Source organism: Artibeus jamaicensis, unplaced genomic scaffold (assembly GCF_021234435.1).
Source record: "Artibeus jamaicensis isolate MK-2021 breed Jamaican fruit bat unplaced genomic scaffold, CSHL_Jam_final contig_685, whole genome shotgun sequence".
NCBI classification, from domain to species: domain Eukaryota; kingdom Metazoa; phylum Chordata; class Mammalia; order Chiroptera; family Phyllostomidae; genus Artibeus; species Artibeus jamaicensis.
Window position 1 is genome coordinate 7,546,914 of NW_026521924.1, and position 11,362 is coordinate 7,558,275.

Here is an 11,362-nt window from a genome sequence, read left to right on the forward strand (position 1 = left end):
ACTATTTCTGGTGGGCTGGCATCTGTAGTAGCTGACTTGAGGGTTCAGGTACTCAAGGTGAGCACAAAGCAGGAGATATTCTTCCTCCCAGTGCTACGATTGTTTTTCCTTACAAACTAGATATAAATATGTAGACAAACAGAGAAAGAAGTCTGATTCCTAGGTACAACTAAATTTTATATAAAAATAAAATCTCTTCTATGTAAAAAGAAAGAAAGAAAGAGCAAGGATCAAAGGCCAGATAATTTTCTCTTATTTTCCCTTTGTTTTTCCCCAAATAAAGCAGACAGTGTGGCAGAGCAAGTCAAGTAAATTGCCTTGGATTCCCAACTACTTACTTGTGTGACCTTGAGCGAGTCGATTAATGTCCCCAGCCTTAGTTTCTTCATCTGAAAATCAGAACTGATACCACCCACCCTGCAGGGCACTGTGAGATTCAGAGAGGTGATGAATGTCAAAAGTACCTGAAGCATGGTGATGCCTCTAGCACTCAGTATGATTTTCAGGTAAGAAAGCTAATGCATGTTTAAAGTCAATTTTGTCCTGTGTTAGATAAACTGAAATACTTCTCCAGTGTTTTCTCAGCTATAATTTGCACTTAAAAACAGTAAAATTCCACCTTTTATACAACATCATTTGAAGAGTTCCAAGTGCTTTGAAACAAAATGCATATAATTTTGTATAATTTACCAATACCACAAGAAATTATTCTTGTTACCTTAGAACAGAACATAATTTACAAATTTTAGAAATTGAGTATGTATCAATTTCTATCTAGCAGAATTACGCAGGCTCTTTCCATGAGGCCAGTATTATCCTAATTATGAAACAAGATAAAGACAAAATAAAGAAAGAAAACTACAAGCCAATATTTCTGATGAACACAGATGCTAAAATCCTCAACAAAATATTGGCAAACTGGATCTAGCAATACATTAAAAAGAGCATACACCATGATCAAGTGGGATTCATCCCAGGGATGAAAAGATGTTATAATATTCATAAATCTATAAGTGTAATAAGCCACATAAACAAAATGAAAACCAGAAATCACATGACCATATCAATAGATGCTGAAAAAGCATTTGATAAAGTACAACACCCATTTATGATAAAAACACTCAGCGAAGTGGGAATAAAGGGAACATTCCCCAATATAATAGAGGCCATATACGAGAAACCGAAAGCCAACATCATACTCAACAGGTAAAAATTAAAAGCGTTCCCCCAAGGGAACAAGACAAGGTTGTCCACTTTCGCCATTTTTATTCAACATAGTATTGGAAGTTCTAGCCACACTGACCAGACAAGAAAGAGAAATAAAAGCCATCCAAATTAGAAAGGAGGAAGTAAAACTGTCATTATTTGCAGGTGACATGATAGTGCATGTTGAAAACCTTATTGGATCCCCCAGAAAACTCCTCAACCTAATAAGTGAATTTGGCAAAATAGCAGGATACAAAGTCAATATTCAGAAATCAAAGGCATTTTTGTACACCAACAATGAAATATCAGAAACAAAAGTTAGGGGGAAAGCCCCATTTACTTATAGCAACAAGAAAAATAAAATACTTAAGAATAAATTTAACCAAAGAGGTAAAAGACCTGCACTCAGAAAACTACAGAACACTGAAGAAAGAAATTAAGGAAGACACAAATAAATGCATAAAAGTATATATGGTGTTCATGGATTGGAAGAATTAACATAATCAAAATGTCCATAGTACCCGAAGCAATCTATAGATTCAATGCAATCCCTATAAAAATACCAATGACAATCTTTATAGATTTAGAACAAATATTCAAAAATTTGTATGGAACCATAAACAACCTAAAAAAAAACTCAGCAATTTTCAGAGAGAAGAACAAGTAGGAGCGATCTAAATACCTGATATCAAACTATATTACAAGGCCACTGCATAATCAAACAGTATGGTACTGGCATAAGAACAGACATATAGATCAATGGAACATAATAGAGAGACCAGAAATAAACCCATGTCAAATTGGTCAATTAATATTTGACAAAAGGGGCAGGAACATAAAATGATATAAAAATACCCTCTTCAATAGATGGTGTTGGAAGATGTGGACAACTACATGTAAAAAATGAAACTAAACAACCAACTTACACCATACACAAAAATTAACCCAAGACAGATAAAAGACTTGTAAGTCGTAACATCTTAAAAGGCCTAGAGGAAAACATAGACAGGAAAACTTCAGATATCCTACATAGCAGTATTTTCACTGATACATCCAGTAAAGCGAGGTATATAAAGGAAAGACTAAACAAATGGGACTACATCAAATTAAGAAGCTTCTGCACAGCTAAAGAAAATATCGACATAATGAAAAAGGAATGAACCACATGGGAAAACATATTTGCCAATGGTACCTCAGACAAGGGTTTGACCTACAAAATATATAAAGGACTCATATAACTCAAAACCAGGAAGACAAACAATCCAATGAAAAAATGGGCACAGAACCTAAACAGATACTTCTAGAAGGACATACAGAGGGCCCAGAGATGCATGAAAAAATGCTCAACATCACTAACCATTAGAGAGATGGAAATTAAAACCACAATGAGATACCACTTCACACTGGTCAGAATGACCATCATTAATAAATCAACAAACGACAAGTGCTTTTGAAGATGTGGAGAAAAGGGAACCCTTTGTTGCTGGTGGGGATGCAGACTGGTGCAGCCACTGTGGAAAACAGTACAGAATTTCTTCAAAAACAATAAAGATGGAACTGCCTTTTGATCCAGTGATTCCACAGCTGGATTATACCCTAAGAATCCTGAAACATCAATTCAAAAGAACCTACGCACTCCTTTGTTCTTAGCAGCATTCATTATTTACAATAGCCAGGTGCTGAAAACAGCCTAAATGCTCATCAGTAAATGAGCAGATCGAACGACTGTGATTCAGTTACACAATGGAATACTGTGTAGCAGAAAGGAAAAGGAAACTCCTACCTTTGTTGACAGCATGGATGGAACTGAAGAATATTATGTAAGTGAAATAAGCCAGGTGGTGGAAGACAAATACCATATGCTCTCATCTATAAGTGGCATCTAATAAACAAAACAATCCAACAAACAAAAGAGAACTAGAGACTTGGAAATAAAGAACAAACTGACAGTGATCAGAAGAGAGGGGAGGGAGAGAACAGGAGAAAAAAGGGGAAGGGGCAAGTCAAGGAATATGAATAGAGAACTCATGGGCACAGATAATGGGGAGGGGATGGACTGTGGGGGGCAGTGGGGAAGGGTCAGGGAAGGAGAAAGCAACAGGGGAAAAGGTGGGACAACTGTAACTGAACAACAATAAAAAAATTATCCTCCCCCAAAATAATAAATGCAAATGTATTAAAGGCTCCAATGAAAAGATGTACGATGGTTGAATGGATACCAAAATAAAACCCGGTATGTGCTGTCCACAAGAGACTCGCTTCAGATCAAAAGACACACATCAACTGAAGGTAAAGGGATGGAAAAAAAATTTCATGAAACTGGAAACAGAAAAAAAAGCTGTGATAGCAATAGTTGTACCAGACAAAATAAAATTTAAAACAAATACTGCAATAAGAGACAAAGAAGGACCCAGCAATTCCACTTCTAGATATGTATTCAAAGAAATCCAAAATACTAAATCAAAAAGACATATACATCCATGTTTATTGCAACATTATTTACATTAGTCAAAATATGGAAGCAACTGGAGTGTCCATCAATACATGAATAAAGAAGTAGTTGTGCTTCTTTACTCATATATATATACAATATACATGAATATATAGTCTATATATTTATATATAGTAAGTATATATACAGAATATTTATATATAATATATAGTATAGTATAGTATATATATTTTATGTATACTATAAAATATACTCAGCCATAAAAAATAATGAAATCTTTCCATTTGCAACAACATGGATAAACATAGAGGGTTTTTTGCTGAGTAAAATAGGTCAGACAGAGAAAAACAAATGTCAGGTAATTTCACTCATATGTGAAGGGTAAAGAACAAAGTAAACAATCTACGAGGACAGAAACAGACACAAAGATAGGAGAACATTTTGATGGTTGCCAGACTGGGAGGTTTTGGGGGACTGGTGAAAAAGGTGAAGGGATTAAGAAGTACAAATTGGTAGTTACAGAATAATCACAGGGATAAAAAGTGCAGCATAGGAAGTATAGTCAATAATATTGTAGTAACGATGTATGGTGTCAGATGGCTACTAGATTTATCAGGGTGATCACTTTGTAAGTTTTATAAATATCAAGTCACGGGGTTATACACTTGAAGCTAATATAATATTGCTTGTCAACTGTAGTTTAACAATAAAATTTTTTAAAAAGAGGGTGCAGTGTGTTATGGTGCTTTTTAAAAAATATGTTTTATTGATTATGCTATTACAGTTGTCCCATTTTCCCCCCTTTATTTGCCTCTGCCCTGCACACCCCCTCCCACCCGCATTCCACCCCCTCCCCACAGTTTATGTCCATGAGTCATACATGTAAGTTCTTTGGCTTTTACATTTCCTATACTATTCTTAACCTTACCCTGTCTATTTTCTACCTACCATCTATGCTTATTCCCTATAGCATTTCCGCCATTCTCCCCTTCCCCACTGATAATCCTCCATGTGATCTCCATTTCATGTGATTTTGTTCCTGTTCTAGTTGTTTGGTCAGTTTTTTTTAGGTTTGGTTGTTGGTAGTTGTGAGTTTGTTATTATTTTACTGTTCGTAGTTTTGATCTTTTCTTAGATAAGTCCCTTTAACATTTCATATAATAAGGGCTTGGTGATGATGAACTCCTTTAACTTGGACCTTATCTGGGAAGCATTTTATCTGCCCTTCCATTCTAAATGATAGCTTTGCTGGATAGAGTAATCTTGGATGTAGGTCCTTGCCTTTCATGACCTGAAATACTTCTTTCCAGCCCCTTCTTGCCTGCAAATTTTCTTTTGAGAAATCCATGGACAGTCTTATGGGCACTCCTTTGTAGGTAACTATCTCCTTTTCTTTTGCTGCTTTTAACATTCTCTCCTTTTCTTTAATCTTGGGTAATGTAATTATGATGTGTCTTGGTGTGTGCTTCCTTGGATCCAACTTCATTGGAACTGTCTGAGCTTCCTGGACTTCCTGGAAATCTATCTTCTTTGCTAAATTGGGGAAATCCTTCATTATTTTTTCAAATAAGTTTTCAATCTCTTGCTCTTCCTCTCTCCTTCTGACACCCCTATGATTCGGATGTTGGAACATTTAAAGTTGTCATGGAGGTTCCTAAGCCTCTTCTCACTTCTTGAATTGTTTCTTCACACTGTTCTGCTTGAATGTTTATTTCTTCCTTCTGGCCCAAACAGCTGATTTGAGTCCTGGTTTCCTTCTCGCCACTGTTGGTTCCCTATACATTTTCCTTTATGTCACTTTCCATTGCCTTCAGTTTTTCCTCTATTTTGCAACCATACTCAATCATTTCTGTGAGAATCCTGATTACCAATTTTGAACTGTGCATTTGATATCTCTTTGTTGCTTAGTTGTACTTTTTTTCTAGAGCTTTGATTTTGGGCCACTTCTTTTGTCTTGGCCTGCCTGTTACATAGTAAGGGGTGGAGCCTTAGGTATTCACTAAGGCAGGGCAACCCATGTTGCGGTGTTGTGGTGCTATGTGTGGGGGAGGGGTCCAAGAGGGAACAGTGTGGCTTGCTCAGCTCTCCGTCCACTTTCAGTTACTTCTGCTGCTACCCACAAGCAAACTGGGCCCTTCTCGTGCTGATTCCCGGGTGGGTGGTTTTGTGTATGTTCTAGGACCCTGTGGGTCTCTCTAACGAACTCTCCTGTAAGACTGGGAGTTTCTCCAGCTGCCTTAACCCCACAGATTTTTTCAGTTAGAGATTTTGAGGTTTTATTTTCCTGCATTGGAACCCTGGGTTGTTTGCTGTGTCTGAGGGTCCAGGGTTCAAGTCCCTGTTCAAGTCCCTGTTTGGCTCTCTGGCCAGCAGAGGCCGCCTATTGTGACTGAAGATGAGAATAAACACACAGGCTACAGCAATCCTGTAGAGAAAATTGAACAGCACGGCTATTCTCTCAAGGGGAGAGCACCTCAACCCCTGCCTAGACAGGCTTTTATTGTTTTTCTCGGGTCTTCCATCAAAGAAGAATTTATTATCTATTATATAGAATATTACTATCTACATTTTAGATACAGTCAAGGAAATGAAAATAACATGCAGAAGGGAAAGGCAGCAAGCTGATTAGTTCTGTCCCTGGGAAAATTCACACAAGCTTTGGATATTACCTTGAAGATAGACAATACACATTTGTTGTTTTAGACCAGGGTGATGGAGTTTTAGCAAGAGCAAGCCGTAACAATCTGTATGCATTTTCTAGGGCTGATTCCCACGGGAAAACTCAGTTTGAAGGTCAGGCTCCTGTCCACCACTTCGCTTCTGTAGGTTTTCCATACAGAGCTGAGTCACGTCTGCCAGGCCAAAACAAGCCGGTTTCCTACAATCCACATGTAAAATAATGTATGGGAGAATCTGTACCTAAAATATCTCATATCTTTATATGCTTGTATATCTCTAGTTGAAAATGTTATTTATTTTTTCCTTGCAAAAAGATTTTATGAAGAACTTAAATAAATCTGGCATATTCATGGCCAAAGTTTTGCATATTCAAGTCAACCTGGCATCTTCCTTTGGTGCCAATCTGACATTTCACAGAGCTTTCCCCTTCACATCAGGGGAACATTGTGGCTGGCTATATCCCATTTTGTTCAATACTACACAGCACACACCACTGTGGCAAGAACAAATTTTAAGTTCTGGTAACACTGACTAATGCATAAACAGGCCAGTCTAGGGACTAGCCACACCGACCATCTAACAGGCAGAGGGGTATGTGTGCACACAAACCTCTCTGACTCCAGGGAACGCGCAAGGTGAACTAAAATTTTCTAGATACTTGGAGGCCATGGCAAAGCTCTGGAGCCTTTTTTTCTCTCTTTCCGTTTTTAAAAAGAAAGACTATATTTAGTTATTTTTAGAGAAGGGAAGGGAAGGAGAAAGAAAGGGAGGGAAATATTGATGTGAGAGAGAAACATTGATTGGTTGCCACTCATAGGCACCCTGACTGGGGACCAAACCTGCAGCCCAGGCATGTGCCCTGACTGGGAATTGAACCTGCAAACTTTCATTTTGCGGGATGATGCCCAACTGAGCCACATCGGTCAGGGCTGGAATTTTTATTTTTTAAAAAGAAAGCAATTTGCTTTTCCTCATTTGCTTCTTTCATCTAGACTTAATGGAACTTCTATTTATTTTGATTTTTTAAAAATATGATCTATTTTGTCGTTTAGTGCCATTTTCTGGTGAACACTTTCCACATGGATAGTTTCCCCCCTTCCTCTCTCCTGCCCATCCTTCATAACCTTCCCAAGACTAAAAAGAAGTTAGAGATTCCTTAGTATGAACTTATAGACACGTACAGGCTTCTCAGGAGAACTCCAGCTTTTCTTTGTCGGTCTGTTGAGCCATTGCTTTTCAAGGAGTTTGATCTGGGTGTCCTAGTGGCGGCACCTAGGACCTCGCTTCCCCCTTGTGCTCACTCCTGGCCCAGCTTCCTTTCCTCCTTTTCCTCGCTCTACTCTTTGTACCTCCTCAAGAGATAAAAGCAGCAGAGAAATACATGTTCCCCTACTGGCTGCAAAGCAATGCTAATAAAGACGAATGAAGCTCATAACTATGAATTTGGATGAGCTTTTAGCTTCTACCCAATGATTAAACACTCCCCAAACTGCATTTCCCAGAATGCTAGAAGATACAGTAGGTGCTCAGTGGCAAAAGGATCCTGTGCTTGAACAGGAACCAGAAGGGCTCACGTGTCCCTCCCCTTGGGCTCCACAGGGCATCTCAAGGAACCATGCAATGAGAGGTCTGTTTCAATTCACTTGGCCTAGCAATTCCTGATATATTTCACCATCATCCATCCTGAAAGCTTTTTTCTGGCATGCTTAATAATATTTTCTTTAGTTCAGCAGAAGCCATGAAAATGGATATCATTGGTATGTGAATCGATTTTTCAACAAGTATTTAATGGAGAGGATAAGTCATTTTATCATCAGTGAAGGAGAGGACAAAACAACTTTTAATTGTATCAGAAAATCCTGCGTTGTTTCCCCAGGAATGACATTTTAATTTAGGAGGTTCCTCCTCTGGAACTATCTGACGTTAAGAAATGGCGAACTACCTTTGTAAGGGGGTTAGAAAGCCACCCTGTGAAGATGCTGAGAAGGCAGGACAAGAACCCCGCACCTTCCCGCTGGGCGCATCCTTAGTCACAGGGAGGCAGACAGGGGAGCTGCACAAAGACAAATGGCCATTTCATTTTTGCTTATATAACAGCCGACTTGCAGAAGAGGAGACAAAATCTACAGTTACGAAAACAGCGACCAGCACCATTCAAGGAACGAAGAGCTCCTGAAGCACAGCTCGCAGTGACATTTACATAGAATGCTGATGCCCCCTATGTTCTTGAAGCACAGCGTCAACTCAACTCTTTTATTTGCTCCCCTCCCTCCCACTCAGTAATAATAAAAGAAATACAAATGACAAAACCCATCAAAAGTAACAGTGGGTGGGAAAAGAAAAATACTGAACCTCATTTAACTGTCATCAGCTTTGGAACCGTCACCGACAGTGATGGTGACAATGGTGACAATGACAGGGCCGCTGGGAGTGGAGTGCCTCTGCAGGCGGTGCTGGCACCTGCAGGTGATGCGGCGGAGACGGCTCCAGTACGCCAAGGCCCCCTGGCTTTCCTTTTTGATTTTACCTCAGTGTTCAACCCAGTACTCCACGTTGCGTATGAGTGTCAGGGTAAACAAGAAGGCTGTTTAATTCCATGTTCAGTAGAAAAATAATATTGAAAATAATTAAACTGAGGCTTGATGATTCATCCCTAGTCATCTCTCTTCTGAATGTGACCATTTTTTGACATGAAAAATTTTGATGGTTAACAGACTTCATCTCCACCCTTCAGCCCAGAGGTAGTTTATGTCTAAGTGGCTTAGAAAAACAAAACTACAGTAGTCACCCCTTATCTGTGGGGGTATGTTCCACGACCCCCAGGGGATGCCTGAAACCATGGATAGTAGTTAACTCTATACACCATGTTTTTTCCTACACATACATACCTATGACAAAGTTTAATTTATAAATTAGGCACAGAAAAAGATGAATAACATGAATTAATAATAAACTGGAATAATTATAATAATATGTGGTAATTAAAGTTACACGAATGTAATCTCTCTCTCAAAATATCTTGTACTTTACTGAGCTTCTCACTTAAAGGAAGCACTCTATGGCTTCTCTCTGGCATATCTGATTTGCCAACGTTAGTACCCTTGTGCTTTGGGGCCACTATTAAGTAAAATAAGGGTTATTTGAACACAAGCACTGTGGTGCTGCAGCAGTCGATCAGGTAACAGAGGTGGCTACTGAGTGACAAGAGGGCAGAGGAGCACAAACACAGCGCGGAGACGCCGGACAGAGGGATGGTCTGAGCCCTGTGTGGGACACGGTGAGATTGTGCAAAACTTCAGCACACTACTCAGAATGACTGGGTTTAAACACTTATGAAGCATTTACTTCTGGAGTTTTCCATTTAACAATTTTGCATCAAGGTTGACCATGGGTAACTGAAACCATGGGTAGGGGGGACTGCTGTTCAGAAGCTCTAGTAGCCCGTGGCTCTGTCATTTCTTCATGCGCCTTGGGAGTTTTTATAGCATGTTAATGAAAAGAAGCACTGCACTAAACCCCCCTGCCTCTGTTTCCTGAGGGGGGAAAACAAAACAGATCTGATGGAAGTGGAGTGGGTCAGGGTGGAAAACATTGGCTCTCCACCTAATTCATGTCAGGAGGAAACAGGGATGGCCGAGAGTTCTAAAGAACACCATATGCCAGAGGGCAGAAATAATGATGGGCGATTGCAAAAGTGCCAAGTTATCTCATCAGTAGGGATTCGCCATCATATGGTGACCTCATGAAAACCCTCATATCGGCACAGACGCCTAATAAATACATGACCAGCAGGTCCTGTAAATACCCAGACCCTGCTTACAGAATTGTCTCAACTTAAAAAAAAACTTTTATGAACATATGTTTTATCTTTATAAAATGAAACCACTCATCTGACTTTACTGTGATTTCAAATACATTTAAATATCACACAGAACATAAAGCTATTGGTGCTTACAGACCTTATGGTAATATTACTAATGCATCAGAATTCTGCAAATTCTAGTAAGCACAAAGTTAAGACATTTTTCTTAGGATGGTGAATTGCTATGACAAAAGAATTTACTGCGGCAGAAAGAAAGAAGGAGCTCCTACCCTTTGGGACAGCATGGATGGAACTGGAAAGCGTTATGCTGAGTGAAATAAGCCAGGTGGTGAAAGACAAATACCATATGATCTCACCTTTAACAGGAAGCTAAACAACAAAACAAACAAGCAAGCAAAATATAACCAAAGACACTGAAATAGAGAACAGGCTGACAGTGACCAGAGGGGAGAGGGGAAGGAATTCCAGGGGAAAAGGAATAGGGTTTACAGAAACAAGTATAAAGGACACATGGACAAAAACTAAGGGGGCTGGAAATGGGAGGGAGGTGGGGACACTGGGGGGATGGGCTGGGATGGGAGTAAAAGACAGAAAACTGTACTTGAACAACAATTTAAATAAATAAATAAATAAAAAGGAAAAAAGAATTTACTGCAGCAAACTAAAGGGTAAAGTTAAGGAGCAGAAGTTATAACCAATGGATTTTCTTTTAGCTTGTTACAAATAAATCAAAATGAAGAAAGTGAATGAGGTTGACTATAGTTGGGCACTGTTCCCGAGCTCATCTGACGCTTGTGTATGAGGCAGGGACCGCTGTTGTGTAAAATGTTTTGCAGGTTCGTACAACGTCTGACAGCCAGTCAGCCAAGGGGCTCCAATCAGCGTTCCTGAGGCACATACCTGCTACGTGGCCTCGGTGAAATAGCATCCTATCGGGTTAAGAAAGAGACAGTCTTTGGATCTCCAAATGGCATCAAACTCTATTTAGATGTTGAAATGTTTTTTTTACAAAGTGGGGCAGGAAGGGAGAAAGGCAGGGAGAGAAATACTGATGTGAGAGAGAAACATCGATTGGTTGCCTCTCACGTGGGCCCGACCGGGGACTGACCCTGCGATCCAGGCATGTGCCCTAATGGGGAAGCGAACCAGGATAAAAGGTTTCTAATTCTTTTACAGAATAAAGCTTGCTCAACACATTTGTG

General features: G+C 39.5%; 1 protein-coding gene and 1 long non-coding RNA gene across 11 annotated transcripts in view; one reads left to right on the forward strand and one right to left on the reverse strand.

Annotated features, from left to right (window-relative positions):
- The window catches only part of LOC128628292 (uncharacterized), a 79,460-nt gene that overhangs the window by 65,894 nt on the left and 2,204 nt on the right, over positions 1-11,362 (forward strand). The window contains exon 4 of one of the 2 annotated variants that reach the window (XR_008392631.1): positions 8,435-10,259. The exons of the other annotated variant lie outside the window; for it this stretch is intronic. This is a non-coding gene — a long non-coding RNA (uncharacterized LOC128628292). Of the gene's footprint in view, positions 1-8,434; positions 10,260-11,362 lie in introns of those variants that run through there. 2 annotated transcript variants of the gene reach the window in all.
- PLCB4 (phospholipase C beta 4) overlaps positions 1-11,362 on the reverse strand; it is a 380,642-nt gene that overhangs the window by 31,618 nt on the left and 337,662 nt on the right. The window lies entirely within an intron of this gene.